Source organism: Pteropus vampyrus, unplaced genomic scaffold, assembly GCF_000151845.1.
Source record: "Pteropus vampyrus isolate Shadow unplaced genomic scaffold, Pvam_2.0 Scaffold242, whole genome shotgun sequence".
Taxonomy (NCBI): domain Eukaryota; kingdom Metazoa; phylum Chordata; class Mammalia; order Chiroptera; family Pteropodidae; genus Pteropus; species Pteropus vampyrus.
The window spans coordinates 60,424-78,659 of NW_011889023.1; the positions used below are offsets into that span (position 1 = coordinate 60,424).

The window sequence follows — 18,236 nt, forward strand, 5'->3', positions numbered from 1 at the left end:
ACACATAGCATTCCTGTGGATTCTCTATAGATTCTATTCTTTAATCACAGTAACAATTTTATTTTCTTCTTTTCAAAGTGAAAATAGATTTTTATCTGATTCTAAAATTACCTTTAAAAAATTCTAAATATAATAATGCCTAGAGACAAAAGTTAAATGTCTCTGGTTGATCTTAGCGCTTAAAGAGACTGCCTGTATTCATATTTTAGGGAGAACTATTTCTAGACCATTTTAGACAACTAGGTAATTGAGTATTGTCACCAAACTCAAGCGGTTCATTTTGCCTGCATATGTCAAAGCCAAAAGACATATAAACAAGAGTTTGCAGCGAAGAAAGTAAAGATTTATTTAAGGAAATGGCATCAAGCCCGGAGACACAGGTGAGCTAGTGCTCAAAGATTCGGCTCCCAGTGGCGTCCAGGAGATAGGACATATGGGGGAAAACTCCTTAGTCATGGTAGCTAAGGGAGTTGGGATTGTGGGTTCTACTGATTCGTTAGGGCTAGGGTAGGAGGCAGTTGAGCATTGCATCAGATCCTGATGTTAGTCATGGTTTGTTCTGTCCGGTTTCAAGGGGATGCTGGTAGGGAGGGTCCTTGGCTTTCATGGGCGTGGAGCTGCAAGATGTTATCTTTAGTTTGATCAAACTGTTTCTGTGGTCAACAGATCTGAGCCTTTGTTCCTAAGACTGCTTGATGCTGAACTAAGGGCTTAAAGATTAAGGGAGTGGTCTTGGCAGTATGCAGAAGGATGAGTAAAGAAAAGAAGCAAGTGAGCCCAAGGCCAGTTTGAATCAAGGAGAGAAAGACGAGAAAAAGTCATTTTAAAGAAGTAAAGATTTGCTCGATTTCAGTATCTTGTTTTTTAGTTGTTGCTCTTACAATATTTTGGAGGTAGGAAATTCTACAATGTTACATGTTGTCTGTACTTTTAGGAGGTTTTAAAAAGAACTGTCAAACAGAAAGTCCTAAATGCTAATTTTCTTTTATTTGTTTTTATAAGGAGAAAATTAGCGGCTATTAGTATCATGTGCCATGTTAAGCCTTATGTTCTTGAAAACCATAATTAAGATATCTATCAGCTTTGCTGTCTAACCTACTTTTAAAAAGGTAGTATGTTTTTCCAATCTATTTTCTTCCAATTTGCCTTCATTCAACACAGTGTGGAGAATAAATGCTTCTGCAGGGTGTAGTACCATTAGTCTGCCTAAATGCAGTACAAATAGCATATTACCTTGTTCATAACTGAAAGAACTATATCAATGTGATCTGAAGAGCAGAATAGTCAGATTAAAATGTTCTATTCTCACGGTGCCTTTATTTAAATAATAAACCTCTTTATTCTTTTTTTTTAACCTGTAATATGTGAAGATTATTATTTTTTGCCTTTTTCAATGTCATACAAGAAATCTGACTATAAAACCAATTTGAGAATTTAATGAAGAAATGCTTATAGATATTGTAGCTATGTTTACACTTAATTACACTAGCCTTCATAGTAATATTCCCAATTTTGACTTTTATTTATGACTATCTTAAAAGCTGGACTGTTTCTTAAGTGTTAAATATCTTTACAACTGGTGAAATTTAAGAATATATAGAATATATAGTCATAGAATACATAGAAAGAAAATGATTTTGATGCCCTACATTTGTTCTTGTATTGTAACTGGACTTAAAAATTTTTTTTGTATTTAAATTTTATTGTAGTAGGTAATATTCGCAAGATTCAAAATTCAAAGGCACAAATGGGTACACAGTAGGGCAAGAGTCTTCCTCCCATTTCTGTGTTCCAGCCACTCAGGTCTTTCCAGAGCGATCAAGGTTACAAGTTACAGCCAATGGTATTCCACAGGTGTTCTCTGTGGTAGCCCACTCTAGGTCCTCCTATGTTTTAAAGATGAGGTTGAAGGATGTAAAGGCCTTTTAAAGGCGTCCTATTTTAAAATAAGGCGCCGTATTTTGAGGCAGAAGCAAGACCAGAATCTAGGTCTCCTGGTATTCTAATCTAATACAGGACTCTGCAATCTCTGCATTAAGCCCATTGCCTCTAAACTGGCTAGTGGCAATTGGTTTATCAGTGCGGATGATCTAATCCGGGTCATTTAAATCTCAAAGTAGTTTGGTTTAAGATTGGAATACCGGAGACAGGAACAGGGACGGGATAGTTTATCATAAGGGCTGTAGGGTAACAGATTTCTTGGTTCATCAAAAGGAGGCAAAAGTTTTTAAAAGGCTGACCTAGGGCTTAATCATACGGTTTGACTTTTGCTGAATCTCAGGATGGCGCGTGTCAGGCCCAGAGTGCTGACGTCAGCACAGCTCCCAGCCAGGCGTGGGAGGACTCGCGTTCAACCCTCTGGCTACTCGTACCTCTAACAACGCGACCTCGACTCTAAGGCGTTAGCCTTGATCCCATCTATCCCAATCTCAGCTTGGATACCGTGCAGAGGTGGTGAGGCCTCGTCCTCGCCTCTTCAGCCGGTCGGGTGAGTGTGGTGCAGGGAGAGACGCGCTGGCACCAGAGCCAGGTCCGCCCAGGGGCAGCCCGCCAGTTGGGTCTCGGGTTCCTACGGCCCAGCAGCCAAAGCAGACCCGGCTGGCCTGGGCCGCTTGGTCTGGACCCTCCTGACCCCCATGGCCTCTACTTCTGGGAGTATAAGGGGGTATATCGGCCAGTCTGCTCCTTCCCGCGTCAAAAGCAGATCTTTCAGCGACGCTCCAGAAGTCTGCCCCACCCTGCCCTTCCCTCCAGGGAAGACCGATCACGCGGCCAAGAACGCGACTCCACGAACAGGGAATTTCTCTGCGCCGGCCTCAACAGGGAAAGAGACTGGGCGTGAGAGTGGGAAGGAGCCTTAGCAAGCAGCTTTATGGGCCAATGGCTTTTTTCTGCCTTCGGGTATGGGCCAATGAGGCGCGCGGGGCGGGACTTCCGTCTCGCCTCTAGGTTGTTGTCCCTGCTTCGACGTCAGGCTGTGGGAGTCGGTGAATATTCAGTCTTGCAGTCCGGGGAGGAACTTCTTCCGCAGCGATGCGGCGGGTGAGCCTGTTTATGTTGCGGGATCAGGCTTCCAGGTAAGAACCTCTCCGGCCTTCCAGCGGCTGGGCGGCGGGTTGTCCTCTCAGGGCCTGGCTGGGAGAACACACCCTCTCGCCGGCTCTCGAGCTCTGAGGCGGCCCGACTGCTCAGGTCTTTGCTACTCCTGCCCAGGCTGGGCGCGGAGGAAATTAGGCTTTTTGCAAAAGGTTATAAAGCCCTGCTTTGGGAAGACCTAGTTCTTCCACATCCCCGTACCGTTTGTTTGTATCTGAAGTTGTTAGTTTATCCTTTTGGCTTCTCACATTCCCCTGCTGAGGTAGCAGGAGCCTGGGAAGATATTTGGGAAGTCTCTTGGTCAGGTACTTACCGCAAAGTCCCCGAGAGAAATTGCTTGATTTTAGTTGAGGGAACTCTTTAATCTTTGAAAATAAAGAGGGCTGTCACCTCCTTTCTTTCTAACCTTTTAATCCCTCCTTCTATCCCTCCATTCCCAACTGGAAACTCAGATTGAAGGTGGGACGTGACTCTGCTAGGGACAGATTCCACGCACCATCACTTAAAGTCAGCAGCTCTGTCAGGACGCTTACTGAGTTGACATACTGATGAAAGAACTCTGTACCAGAGAGGGAGTGGGCAGACACTGAAGCCAAGCCATTCCAGAAGCACTCACGCAACTTTGGTGGTAACCATTGAGTATCTCTGCCAGCTTTTGGTAAATTCTTCTCTTTTGTCCTAATTTAGCAATTGTAAATTTCCAAAAAACTATCCTTTCATCCTCAGTTTCAGCACCGAGCCACTCAGGTGCTCTGTTGTTGCCCCAAACCTGCCTGTTAATTGTTTGTTCCTGGTGCTGCAGGAACAGTGAAAACTAATGCATTTCTTTAAAAAATGATCTGTTCTCTGAGGAGAGCATCTACAGTTTTTGATTACAATTTAAATAAGATGGGCGTGCCACCAAAGAGTTCTAGTAGAGAAACAGATCAATTCAATTTTTAAGGAGGGGCTTTGAAGGTTTTAATCTGTTTAAGGACAATTTTTAATGGGTAGAGATTAACTTCACTTCAGAGTATCAAAACTGGACTGTGGTAGCAATAAAAAAACTTTAAAAGAATGTAAGAATTGTAGTGCAATGCTGTTGTGCGGGGACATGGGAACTTACTAATGGATTGGAATCAATTTAATGCATTGACATTAACATTAGAAAGAAAGAGAAAAAGATATCAGAGGACATCCTATGGAATAGAGTAAATATTTAATGAAGCTTTTGTTTCCTTTTTTTTTTTAAGCGTGTGTATGAAGAAGAGGATGTAAATGTATACCATATTATTGTGGATTATGGCTAAATGCTGGGTCCCAAATTTGGGAGTCAGGCTGCGTATAGCCTTCAGCTCTGCCACTTACTAATTATGTGATATTATTTGTAAATAAGGGAAGAATTGTAAGAATTAATTGAAATAAAATGTCTGTTACATAGTTAAGATTCAAATTTTTTTTTTTTTAAATGATTGGATAGAAGCCCAGTTTTTGTGTAAGGAATGACAACTGCTTTATTAATTTTTTTATCTTTGCCTGTATTCAAAGACAGCTAGCTTGATGTCTCCATGTATCATAGTAAATCATATAGACAGAATCTTGGTTTGTGAGATTTAATGCTTGAAGGGTTTGGAGTAAATTCTCATCTATCCTTGTTTAAAGCGTTTTGGAGGGCCCTAAACTGTTAGTATTCAGCACCCTTCCTTTGATGTTTTTCAGCATCCCAGAGTAACAGATTTATCAGAAGTTTTTCAGGCACTAATTTGAGAAAGTAAGGGCAGGAATAAGGGGATAGATTTATATCTTCAAGTTAAATTGGATAGGAAGACATTTTATATTTTATAGTTCTTGATGTAGAGATGTATGAAAAGAAATGGCTTGGTCAGATGTCATGGTAGACTTTATGTTGATATGACCTAAAAACAGTTGGTGTTTAAATAAACAAGTATGATTTTGGACATTTTAAAATCTGGGAATTAATTAGCAGAAGGCAAAATGAGTTTGAATCAAAATGGTGTTTTGCTTCATTTGACATATTACTACCATATGGCATTGCATACAGTAGTTTCACATAAAAAAGAGAAGGTTGGTAAGCATTGTTAGTTTTCTCAAAAGTGGAAACAATAAGCAAGTGAATTTCTTTTTGTAAAGTATGGTGGTTAATCATTGTTTAAGAATTCATGTATCCTGTATATATTTATTGAGCATATGTAAAAATATAGTATTAAGCTTTGGCAGAGCTTTTACATTATGCAAAAGTTGATTAGAGAACAGTGAGAACATATGATAATTGGTATTGTCAGTTTACATTAGTATATAAATAGCAACAACAGTAATAATAGCTAACGTTGTTTTCTGTGGGCCAACTACAATTCTAAGCACTTTGTATTATCTCATGTAATTCTCACTATTGTCAGTCATGGTAGCTAGTGGTATTATCTTCTTTTTATAGATGAGGAAGGCATCACAAATATGGAACTTGCTGAGTTCACACAGGTTGTTAGTGGAGTAACTGGAATTTGCACGGAGGTATTCTGACTAAAGCCTTCTGTCTTGTTTTATTAAAAAATACAGAACACTATGGGATTATTTTGGATTCTTTACTTGCTGGTTTGGATGACCTTGGGTAAGCTCCTCTGGCCCTCAGTTTCCTCAACTCCTTCCTCAGAAATGTAGCGTTAAGCCATTATGTTTCTGTGGGGATTAGGATAATTTTTAAAGCACTGAACAGTTTATGTATTCAATAAATGATATGCCTAAACTAGTATTCTTTCATTGAGGATGTGGCCATTTGAAATATTGTTAGCAGTTAGAGAAGGATGGGAGAAGAAAGCTAGTTCTACATAAGGACACTGCCCAATCAAAGATGTAGAGGTAGGAAAGCAGAGAACATTTGCCAAGGTTGTATGTATAAGGAATGGGCTAGTAAGGATACATAGATAAAGATTATGGAGATCCTTACATGACAGGCTAAGGATTTTGTACATGATTCTTGGTTGAAAAGAACCCCTATTTATGGATATTCATCTGGAACAGAAGTCCAGTGAAGGACTGGAGGTAGGCATACCACGGAGTTTAATTACAATAGTTGAGGCAAGAAGTGATGGTGGAATTGTAGTGAAGGTTGTAGATCTGAGAAATGTTGACACTGACGTGGGGGAATGGGCCTAAGACAAATTTTTAGGAGGATAGTATTGCTTTGAACAAAAATAAAGATATTATGATGAAGAATAGGTTTTGGTGGAAGGAGATTAGGAGGAGAATTTATTATAGGGATTTTAGATTTGGAGCTGAGGAGTAGTTCAGATGTTTGGAAATGTAAAATGAGAACTGGGAGCTTGGTGTATTCCATAAAAACGGAAGAGACAAGATTGCTCACATTTTGAGGAAATAGTCTAAAGCAGTCATCTTTCACAATAGTGATGTGACTCCTGAAGGTCCTCAGAAATGCAAATTTTTCACTTGATAGAGATGTACCTGCTCTTTTTCCCTGTGTCTTATTTCTTATCCTGGGAAGACAGGAGGGAACATTTTGGAAACGTACCTAGCAAGGTTCTTATATTATTTCAAAAGAGAGCCAATAAATGAGAGGCTCACTAAAACTTGGAAAGATGCTGTGATTTTTTAATATAGGGCCTGGCATTTATACACACAGTTAAATTTTGAATTGTAACATCTCCAGATTTGTTTATTTTTGTCATCCCCTCTTTGTTACCCTCAATTGATTCAGAGAATCGTAGTGCAGTGCTTGTAATGGGGCAACAATCAAGAGTAGACCTAGAGAGATTGTATCCTACTTATAGCTAACATTGTGGGAGAAAAATCTCAAAGGATAAGAGAAGGCCACATGCTGTGGTGGGAAGAATAGAGATTCTGTGACTGAATTCCTGTGCCACCCATTCTCTGACTGAGTTTTCTCATTCCGTAAAATAATGATGATGGTAATACCAATCCAGACTTGTAAGAAAGAAAGAAAAACATCTGGAGACATTTTAAACTGGAAAAATGGCTCAAGTCTAAGTAGAGGGACCTGTAGGTTTCCTCTCTTTGCAGATTTTCTAGAGTTTGGTACAGTTGGATGGGGCATGATATTGAATTAAACAGTATAATTTATCCATGGCTGAACTATTTTTAGTTTCTTGTAATGCAAGGCCTGAGTAACTAGCCAATTGAATAAAAAATTGACCATTAGGTACAAGCAATAGGACAAGGAAAGATTTGCATATTCTGTCATATCATTGTTGGGAACATTACATGGATCCTACTTATGAGTTTTTCTATAGCATTCATTCAGTCAACAAATATTTATTAACTACTTTCTATGTCAGGTACTGTTGTTCTAGGTGCTCAGAGTATATATATCAGTGAACCAGAGACAAAAATGCTTGACTTCACAGAGCTTCTAGTGGGAGAAATAAGGTATATTTTAATAATAGAAATAATTTGATTTTTCTTATGCTTTATTTATAAAATCACAATTTTAAATAGATGATAATAATGAGCACTATACCAGATTGTTCCTAATTTTGTAGAGCAGTTTGAAGGAAGGGACTATGCCATTCTTACTTGTGTGTCTATTTCCCTTTCTTTCCAATGGAATGACTTAGATGTATTTAATACTCAACAAATATAGGTACTCATTAAAAGTTTATGATGAGGTGAAGGAGATTATGTTAAGGTGGGGGCCAGATCTTAGAGATAAAGGAATCAGTTAAATGTAGCAAGTATTAAGGACCTGTGTACTCAGTAGGTCGAAGGTGGGGAAAAAGAAAGGGTGCTGTGAATTGCATTGTCTGGCTTGTCTATGAGGTTGAAATGGAAATAAGGTTATATTATAGCTGAAAGCATCAACATTAAGGGAATCTGGGTATTACCAAGTTGCTCACTAATTAGCTGGGTGACTTTGCATAAATAACTTGACCTCTCAGTTCACTTCCTTATTTGTAAAAGAGGTAGTTGAAATTTTCCAGTTTAAAAATCTGCTTTTAAGACTTTTTTACAAAATGTCTGTTGCAGTGATACTTCATTTTACCAGTGTGGATAAAATAAAGCTGATCATGAGCTTCCATTGAATAATAAGACTAAATTTATAATCTTAGTTAAAGAACTAGATGTTTGAAGAAAGATGCTGACAAAATTAAATTAATGTTATCTATTTGATGTTATTTACTAATAAGACCACATTGTAATTTTAGAAAAACAAAGCGAAATATAGACTAAGGTATATTTTTCCCTTTTGTATTATGTAGAAAAAATAAACCATAATATTTTACACATTAATAATGGATCTTAATAGTTATTCATACTTTCATACGTTAGTTTTACAATAGCCTTTGATTATTGTGCTAGGTGCTGAGTATACCATTCCAAAAAGTTATAGTCCCTAGCTTCAAGGAGCTTAAAGAATAATGGGTGTGATGAAAAATTTAAATTAGTTTTGTTGTATTGTGGTGGCATAGAGAAGACATAGTGAGAGGCTGGGAGAAGAAAAAGTTTATATGGTTAGAGAAGAAAGACTGAGAAAGAATGGCAAGGGATAAAGCTGGAGTCATAGGCAGAGTCATTTATGAAGAACTTTTCAGTGGTAAGTCTCAATTTCGTTTTGAATTTTATTCTGAAAGTCGTTTAATATTTTAAGAAATTTTTGTGCAGGGAATAGCATGATCAAACATTTTTATAGCTACTTTTAAATTCTTTTCTATCTAGTTCCTAAACACTTTTATCACTCCAAAATAAAACCCTGTACTCATTAAGCAGTTACTTCCTATTCCCTCCTGCCCCTAGGCCCTGACAACCACTAGTCTGCTTTCTGTTTCATATGGATTTCATGGCTATCTCATATTTATTCTGGAAATCTCATGTAAATAGAATCATACATATTGTATAGTATACACCACACTTTATCCACTCATCCGTTGGTGGACATTTGAGTTCTTTTTCCTCTTTGGCTATTGTGCATATTGTTGCTGTGAACAATCATGTACAAGAATTTGTTTGAGTGTCTGTTTTTATGTTTTTTTTGGATATATACCAGTTGTGCAATTGCTGGATCATTTGGTAATACCATGTATAGCTTTTTTGAGGACTCACCAAATTTTTCCAGTGACTGAACCATTTACATTCCACTGGCAATGTACGAGGGTTCCAGTTTCTCTACATTGTTGTCACCAACACTGTTCTTTTCTATTTTTTTTTTTGTAAAAATATCGTCATTATTGTGAGTATAAAGTGGTATCTCCCTGGCTTTGATTTGCACTTCACTACTGAAGTTGAGCATCTTTTCATGTGCTTGTTGGCCATTTGCACTTCACTACTGAAGTTGAGCATCTTTTCATGTGCTTGGTGGCCATCTTCTTTAAAGAAATGTCTATTCAAGTTCTTTGCCCATTTTTAAATTGGGTTGTTTGCCTTTTGGGGTTATGTTTTTTATATATTCTGGTAACTAGACCCTTACCACATATATGATTTGCAAATATTTTCTTCTATTCTGCGGGTTGTCTTCACTTGTTTAGTAATACCCTTTACTACATAAAAGTTTTAAATTTTGGTGAAGCCCAATTTATTTTTGTTGTTCATGCTCGAGGTATCATATATCGAAGAATCCATTGCCTGAATTCAAGGTCATGAAGATTTACCCTGGTTTTCTTCTAAGAATTTTATCATCTTAGCTCCTATATTTAGGTTACTGAACCATTTTGAGTTAATTTTTATATATAGTATGAGTTAGGGGTACAACTTCATTGTTTTGCATGTCAATGTCTATTTGCCTCAGTATCACTTGTTAAAGAGACTATTACATCCTCATTGAATGGTCTCGGCATCTTTGTTGAAAATCAACTGACCATAGATGTATCGGTTTCTTTCTGGACTCTCAATTTTATACCTTTGGTCTACATGTCTATCCTTATGGCCATACCACACTGTTTTGATTATTATAGCTTTATACTAAGATTTTGATATTGGAAAGTGCGAGTGCTCCAGCTTTGTTCTTTTTCTGTATTGCTTTGACTGTTTGGGGCCCCTTGCAATTCTATGTGAATTTGAAGATTGACTTTTCCACTTTTGCATAAAAAGCTATTGGAATTTTGATAGGGAAGTTATTGAATCTATATTGCTTTGGATAGTATATATTATCAATTTAACAATAGTCTTCTAATACATGGTATATCTTTTCCATTTGTTTAGGTCTTTGATTTCATTTAGTAGTGTTTTCTAGTTTTGAGTGTACTAGTCTTTCACCTCTTTTTTCTTTTTCTTTTTTTTTAAACCCATGCCCCACTTCCCTTTTGGCAACCATCAGCTTCTTCTCTATATCCATTGGTCTGTTTCTGTTTTGTTTTGTTTATTCATTTGTTTTATGTTTTTAGATTCCACAGATAGGTGAAATTATATGGCATTTGTCTTTCTCTGACTTATTTCACTCAGCATAATATCCTCTAGGTCCATCCATTTTGTCACAGATGGCAAGATTTCATTATTTTTTATTGGTGAGTAATATAGATTTCACATCTTCTTTATCCATTCATCTATTGATGGATATCTAGGTTGCTTCCATATCTTGGTTTTTAATAGTAATGCTGCAATGACTATAAGGGTACATATATCTTTTTAAATTAATGTTTTTGTTTTCTTTGGAAAATACCCAGAAGTAGAATTGCCAGGTCATATTATAGATGTAGTTTTAACTTTTTGAAGGAATTTCCATACTGTTTTTCATAGTGGTTATATCAGTTTACAATCCCAATAACAGTGTATGAGGGTACCTTTTTCTCTACATCCTCGTCAACATTAGTTTGTTGATTTATTGATGATAACCATTCTGACAGTTTTGAGGTGATAATCTCATTGTCCTAATTTGCATTTCTCTGATGATTAGTGATATTGAGCATCTTTTTATATATTTATAGGCCATCTGTATGTCCTCTTTGGATAAATGTCTATACAATTCTGCTCATATTTAAATTGGATTATTTGTTTTTTCAGTGTTAAGTTGTATGAGTTCCTTATATAGTTTGGATATTAACCCCTTATATGATGTATCATTGGTGAATATCTTCTCCCATTCAGAAGGTTGCCTTTTTGTTTTGCCGATGGTTTCCTTCGCTGTGCAAAAACCTTTTAGTTTGATGTAGTCTCATTTGTTTATTTTTTTTTCTTTTGTTGCCCTTGCTCATGGAGACATACCCAAAAAAATATTGCTAAGACTGATGTCAAAGGATTTACTGCCTCTGTTTTCTTCTAGGACTTTTATGGTTTCAGGTCTTACATTAAAGTCTTTGATCTTTTTTATTTTTGTATATGGTGTAAGAAGGTGGTCCAATTTTATTTTTTTACATGTATTTGTTCAGTTTTGACAACACCATTTATTGGAGAGACTGTCTTTACCCCATTGTATATCCTTGTCTTCTTTGTCATGGGGTAATTGACCATATAAGTGAAGATTTATTTCTGGGTTCTCTGTTCTAGTTCATGGATCTGTCTATGTATTTGTTTTTATACCAGTATCGTACTGTTTTGATTATTATAACTTTGTAGTAAAATTTTAAATCTGGGACTTGTTACCTCTCACTTTGTTCTTTCTCAAGGTTTCTTTGGCCGTTTGGGGTCTTTTGTGGTTCCGTGTAAATTTTAGGATTAGTTCTAGTTCTGAGAATAATGCAGTTTACCAATGTAATGGAGTTGCATTGAATCTGCATATTGCTTTAGGTAGTAAAGACATTTTAATAATATTATTCCTTCTAATTTATGAACATGGTATATTTTTTCCATTTATTTATATCTTCCTCAGTTTCTTTCTTTAATGTCTTTAATGTCTTACAGTTTTCAGAATACAGGTCTTTCACCACTTTGGTTAAAATTTTCCAGATATTTTATGCTTTTTGATGCATTCGTAAATGGAATTGTTCTCTTAATTTCTCCTGATCTTTTATTATTGGTGTATAGAAATGCAACAGATCTTTGTATAGATTTTGTGTCCTGCAACTTTGCTGAATTCATTCATTGTAATTTTTTTTAGTGGAGTCTTTAGGGTTTTCTATGTATAGTATTGAGTCTGCAAATAATGAATTTTCTTCTTCCTTTCTGATTTGGATCTCTTTTATTTCTCTTTCTTGTCTGATTGCTGTGGCTAGGAATTATACTATTTTGAATAGAAGTGGTAAATTTGGGCATTCTTGTCTTATTCCTGATATTGGAGGAAAGGCTTTTCAGCTTTTCCCTATTGAGTATGATATTAGCTGTGGGTTTGTCATATATAGCCTTTATTATGTTGGGTATGTTTCTTCTATATTCACTTTGTTGAGAGTTATCATAAAAGGATATTGAATTTTGTCAGGTGCTTTTTCTGCATTTATTGCAATGATCATATGGTTTTTATTCTTTATTTTGTAATGTGATATATTATGTTGATTGATTTATGGTTGTTGAACTATCTTTGCATCCTTGGGATGGGCTAAATCTCACTTGGTCATGGTATATAATCCGTTTAATGTGTTGTCGAATCAGGTTGTTAATATTTTTTGAGAATTTTTGCATCTTTGTTCCTCAAGGATATTGGCCTGCAATTTTATTTTCTTTTGTAATATCTTGATTTTGGTATTAGGGTAAAGTTGACTTTGTAAAATGAGTTTGGAAGCATTTCTTTCTTTTCAAATTTTGAAATAGTTTAAAGATAGGTGTTAATTTTTCTTTAAATGTTTGGTAGAATTCACCTGTGAAACCACCTGGTCCTGGACTTTATTTGTTGGGAGTTTTTGATTACTGCTTTGATTTCATTGGTTGTAATTGGTAGGTTTAGATTTTCTATTTTTCTCTTGGTTTAGTCTTACAAGGTTATATACTTCTAGAAGTTTATCCATTTATTCTAGATAATTGAACTTTTTAGCATATAATTGTTCATAGTATTAATGATTCTTTATATTTCATTAATGTTGGTTGTAACTCCTATTTCATTTATGATTTTATTTATCTGGGCTACTTTTTTCTCGATGAGTTTGGCTAAAGGTTCATCAATTTTGTTTATCTTTTTCAAGAAGTATCTCTTAGTTTCATTGATTTTCTGTTTTTTAAATTTCTGTTTTATTTCTGCTGTGATCTTTATTATTTTCTTCTATTTTTTGGGGGGGTTCTTATTTTCCTAGTTCATTGTTTATTTGGGATTTTTCTTATTTCTTGAGGCAGTCCTGTATAGCTATGAACTGCCCTCTTAGAACTGCTTTTGCTGCAGCTCATAATTTTTGAAATTTGTGTTTTCATTTTCATTTGTCTCAAGATAGTTTCTGATTTTCTGTTTGATTTTTCAATTTGCTCCATTGGTTGTTTAGCAACATGTTGTTTAGTCTCCACATAGTTGTATTTTTTTTTTTCCAGTTTTCTTCCTGCAGTTGATTTCTAGTTTTATGCCAATATGGTCAGGAAAGATGCTTTATATGATTTCAGTCTTCTTGAATTTATTGAAGCTTGTTTTGTGGCCTAATATGTGATCTATCCTGGAGACTGTTCCATGTGCACTTCAAAAAGATGTGTATTCTGCAGTTATTGGATGAATTGTTCTATAAATGTCTGTTAAGTAAATCTCATCTAATGTGACATTTCTGGCCATTATTTCCTTATTAATTTTCTGTCTGGATGATCTATTCATCGATCTGAGAAGGATATTAAAATCTGCTATTGTATTACCGTGGATTTCTTTTATGCTCATTAATATTTGTTTTATATATTTAAGTACTCCTATTGGATGAGTAGATATTCATGATCGTTATATACTTTTCTTGGGTTGGCTCTTTTATAATTATACAATGTCTTTCTTTGTATTTTTTTTTAACATTTTTTTTAATGTTTGTTTTGGCTAATACCCCAGCTTTCTTTTTGTTTCTGTATGCATAGAATATCTTTCCTCATCCCTTCCCCTTAACCCATATGTGTCTTTTGATTTGAAATGAGTCTCTTATAAGCAGCCATTCAGCCACTCTTCTGTCTTTCTATTGGAGCATTTAATCCATTTGCGTTTAAAGTAATTATTGATAGGTATGCACTTATTGCCATTTTGTTAATTGTATTATGGTTGTTTTTATAGTTCTCTGTTCCTTCTTCTCTTGTGGTTTGCTAGTTTTTCTTCAGTGTTTTGTTTGTGTTCCTATTTCTTTATTTTTTGTACCTTTTGTAGGTTTTTGGTTTGTGATTACCATGTGGTTTATGTATATCATTCTATATCTATAACAGTCTATTTTAAGCTGATGGGTGTTTAAATTAGAATATATTCTGAAAGGACTATATATTTTTTTTACTTCCTCCTCTACATTTTATAATTTTGATGTCATATTTTACCTCTTTTTGCATTGTGTGTCTCCTAAGTACTTATTGTAGTTTGAGTTGAGTTTGGTACTTTTTTCTTTTGACCTTCCTATTATCTTTTTAAATGTCTGAAGCACTGTATTTATTTTCCTTTTTCATATGTTCTTGTTTATGGTTGTAGCCTTTATTTTTCTGCTTTAAGAAACTAACATTTTTTTATAAAGCTGATTTAATGGTGATGAACTCTTTTAGTTTTTGCTTATCTGGGAAACTCTTTACCTTCAACTCTGAATAATAACCTTGCTAGGTAAATTATTCTAGGTCATAGGTTCCTTTCTTTCAGCACTTTAAAGATGTCGTGCTGTTGCAGGAAAGCTCCAAAATCAGACCAGCGAAAAACCAAGCAGTAACTCAGAGAGTTGGAGAACTCAGGTTTATTTTATGCATGGTCCCAGAGGAGCTAGTGCTCTGAAGATTTGGGCCCTGAGCTCAGTTGCAACATTCCTTATACACAGGTTTTTAACACGAGCTGATTGGTTAATTTGAACTCAGACTGTTACTGACACCGGGGCTGGGTGGGGGGGGGCGAGTTGCTATGGTTACAAGTAGTAACATTGGTAGAAGGGCAGGGGTTATTATGGATTACCAATGGTTACAAATTGTTACAGGAAGAGGGAGCTGCTAAGGGGTATAAACAGTTAAATTCGTTGCTCAGACAAGTAGGACGAAGTGCAAGTGAGCTCTTGCATGCAGCAAGCATATTTACAGAAGCAGAACAGAAAGATGATTAGCTCCTAATGAAAATTCCTAAATTTCCTCTTCACTGCCACTCCCTTCTGGCCTGTAAGGTTGCTGCTAAAAAATCAACTCAAAGCCTTACGGGGTTTCCTTTGTATATAATTGTTTGTTTTCTTTTTGCTTCTTTCAAGATTGTTTCTTTATCTTTTAACCTTTGCCATATTAATTACTCTATGTCTTGGTGTGGGTCTCTTTGGATTCATCTTGTTTGGAACTCTGCTTCCTGGACCTGGATGTCTGTTTCCTTTACCACGTTAGGAAAGTTTTCAGTTATTATTTCTTCAAATAAAGTTTGTGTTTCTTCCCCTTCTAGGATCCCTATAATGCAAATGTTTGTATGCTTAATGTTATCCCAGAGGACCCTTGAACTATCCTTATTTTTTTTTAAATTCTTTTTTCTTTGATGCTGCTCTGATTGGCTGATTTTCACTAATCTGTCTTCCAGGTTGCTTCTGTATTAGCTAATCTGTTGATGATTCCTTTTAGTGTATTTTTTTTATTGCCGTTATTGTATTCTTCAGCTTTGCTTGGTATTTATACTTTATAACTTTGTTGAAATTCTTCCTGAACTTTTTTATTACACTCAAATTTGGTCAGTGTCCTTATGAGTGTTTCTTTGAATTCTTTATCAGGCAAATTACTTATCTTCATTTCCTTAGGGTTTTTTTTTTTCTTGGGATTTTTTTTGTTCCTTCATCTAAGAGATATTGTTTTCATTTTGTTTGACTTTCTGATTATTTATATGAATTTGACAAAATAGCTGTCTACCCCAGTCTTGAGAAAGTAGCCTTATGTAGAAGTGGCCTTTGTGTAAGCTGTGTGTGATGGGTGGTTTTGGCAGGCCAGTGGGAGCTGAGCATGTGCCTGTGGTTTCTGGGGTGCCAGCCTACTGAGCTGGAGTGGCCCCAGGCAGGGAGACCAGATGTGTGTAATAGTGCCATGTTGATCCCTTTGTTCAGAGCTGTAAAGGGCTCCGGTAATATTTCTGGGATTGCGCTGCGGTGACCTTGCAGATAGACCGGAACACCTGGATAAACTTTCAACTTGCCCTGTGGAGGTAGAGGGCGACGTAGATAATGGCTCTCACTTGTACCTTTGACCCCAGAGAATTCTCACAGTTCTCGGAGAGCTCCCGCAGCTCCCGAGTCTTCTTTCTATTGTCTCTCTCTTATTTGGTTTACAGAGAGTGATCTTGTGTATAAGTGACCTGTGCAGGGGACTTTTGGCAGGCTGGTTGGAGCTGGCAGTGGCTTATGGCTCTTGGGAAGCTGGCTTGTTGGGCCCCAGGGAGGCCAGGTGCATGTGGTGACTCCGTGTTGATCCATTTTGCTCCCTTCATTCGAAGCAGCTTGGCAGCCGTGGGGTGGTATGGCTGGGAATGCTCTGCACAGTGATTTTGCACATAGGCCAAAGCACCTTAATAGAGTTCTCTCTTGCCCTATGGAAGTGGAAGGAGACAGAAACAATGGCGCTCACTGGCACTTCCAGTCTAAAGAGCTCCTGCAGTTTCTCAGCCTTCTCTGTTTGTCTCTTTTCCTCATTTGTCGTTGAGAAGCTGTTCATTCATACTTTGGTTGTCTCACAGGAGTAATTCCTCTATGTATATTTCAGTTTGCTCATGATAGAGTCGAGCTCAGCATCCTCCTGTGTCACTGCCATCTTGGACCTCCTTGATTAAATTTATTCCTGGATATTTTATTTCGAATACCTAAACATAAATGGAACTGGTGTTTTAATTTTATTTTTGGATTGTTCATTGTTGGTGTATAAAACACAACTGATTTTTGTGTGGAACATCAATGGCTTTTAACGGTTATTTATTTTCTTTATATGAGCTGGATCATATAGGTAAATAAGAAAGTAGAAAGTAAACACTAAAGAATCTTGATCTCTATGATGTATGATTATCCTGAATATGAATAGTATGGGGTGTCCTAGTGTAGTGTCGAATGATTATTTTATTATACTTATGCTGTTACATCTTTGGTATCATGTTACGCAGCGATCCCCAACCTTTTTGGCACCAGGGACCTATACTTCTATGAGAATCTAATGCTTGATGACCCGAGGTAGAGCTGAGGCGGTGATGCTAGCTCTGGGGAGTGGCTGCAAATACAGATGCAGCTTCACTGGCTTGCCCACTGTTCACCTTTAGCTGCGCAGCCCAGTTCCTAACAGGCCACGGACTAGTACTGGTCCATAGCCTAGGGATTGAGGACCCTGATATTATATATATACTTGGCCATTATAATAGAAGATGGAACATTTTGTTTTCTTTAAGCTTGGAGAAAGTTGTGATTATAATAATTCATTTTTTGTGTGTGATTTAAAAAAATTAGTTTCAAGTATATAGTACATTGGTTAGACATCTATATAGTTCATAAAATGATTCCAATTGTACCCTCCCTCCCCTGACCCTCTAGTACCTAGCCAACGTATTAATGCTATCTACATTCCCTATGCCGTGCTCTCCATCCCTATGACCATCCATCAGCTACTAATTTGTACTTCTTTAGCCCTTCACCCTTATTCTCCCAGCACCCCAAATCCCCCTCCCCTCTGTCCAACACCAAATTATCAACTATATTTGTGAGTCTGTTTTTGATTAGTTTGTTCTTTTTATTCCTTAGATTCCGCATGTAAGTGAAATCATATAGTGTTTATTTTTCTCTGACTTTATTATCTTCTAAGTCCATCAAAGCAATATCTTTTTCATCCCCTTCCTTTTCATATGTGGGAGTCTTGTTTTCTTACCCTTTCAGCCACTCTATCTTTGGGTTGGAGCACTTAATTCTTTTCCATTTAAGGTACTTATTGATAGGAATGTAGCTGTTACTATTCTTTATTCCTGTTTTTGATACATGTTTTTTCTTAAAGAAGTCCCTCCAACATTTCCTGTAATACCAGCTTGGTGGTGATAAAGTTCTTTAGCTCATTTTTGTCTGAGAAGCTCTTTATTTGTCCTTCAACTCTAAATGATAGCTTTGCTGGATAAACTATTCTTGTTTGTATATCCCGGGTTTCATCCTGTCGAATATTTTTTGCCAAGCCTTTCTGTCCTGCATAGTTTC

General features: G+C 36.5%; 1 protein-coding gene across 4 annotated transcripts in view; it reads left to right on the forward strand.

The window, feature by feature from the left end:
- Positions 1–2,341: 2,341 nt before the first annotated feature.
- RNF13 (ring finger protein 13) overlaps positions 2,342–18,236 on the forward strand; it is a 142,999-nt gene continuing 127,104 nt past the window's right edge. Inside the window, exons 1-2 of one of the 4 annotated variants that reach the window (XM_023519968.1) lie at positions 2,908–3,077; positions 3,549–3,754. The gene's annotated coding sequence lies outside the window, so the exon portion shown is untranslated. Of the gene's footprint in view, positions 2,489–2,640; positions 3,078–3,548; positions 3,755–7,403; positions 7,495–18,236 lie in introns of those variants that run through there. The other 3 variants (XM_023519969.1, XM_011374230.2, XM_011374228.2) reach the window with 3 other exon arrangements.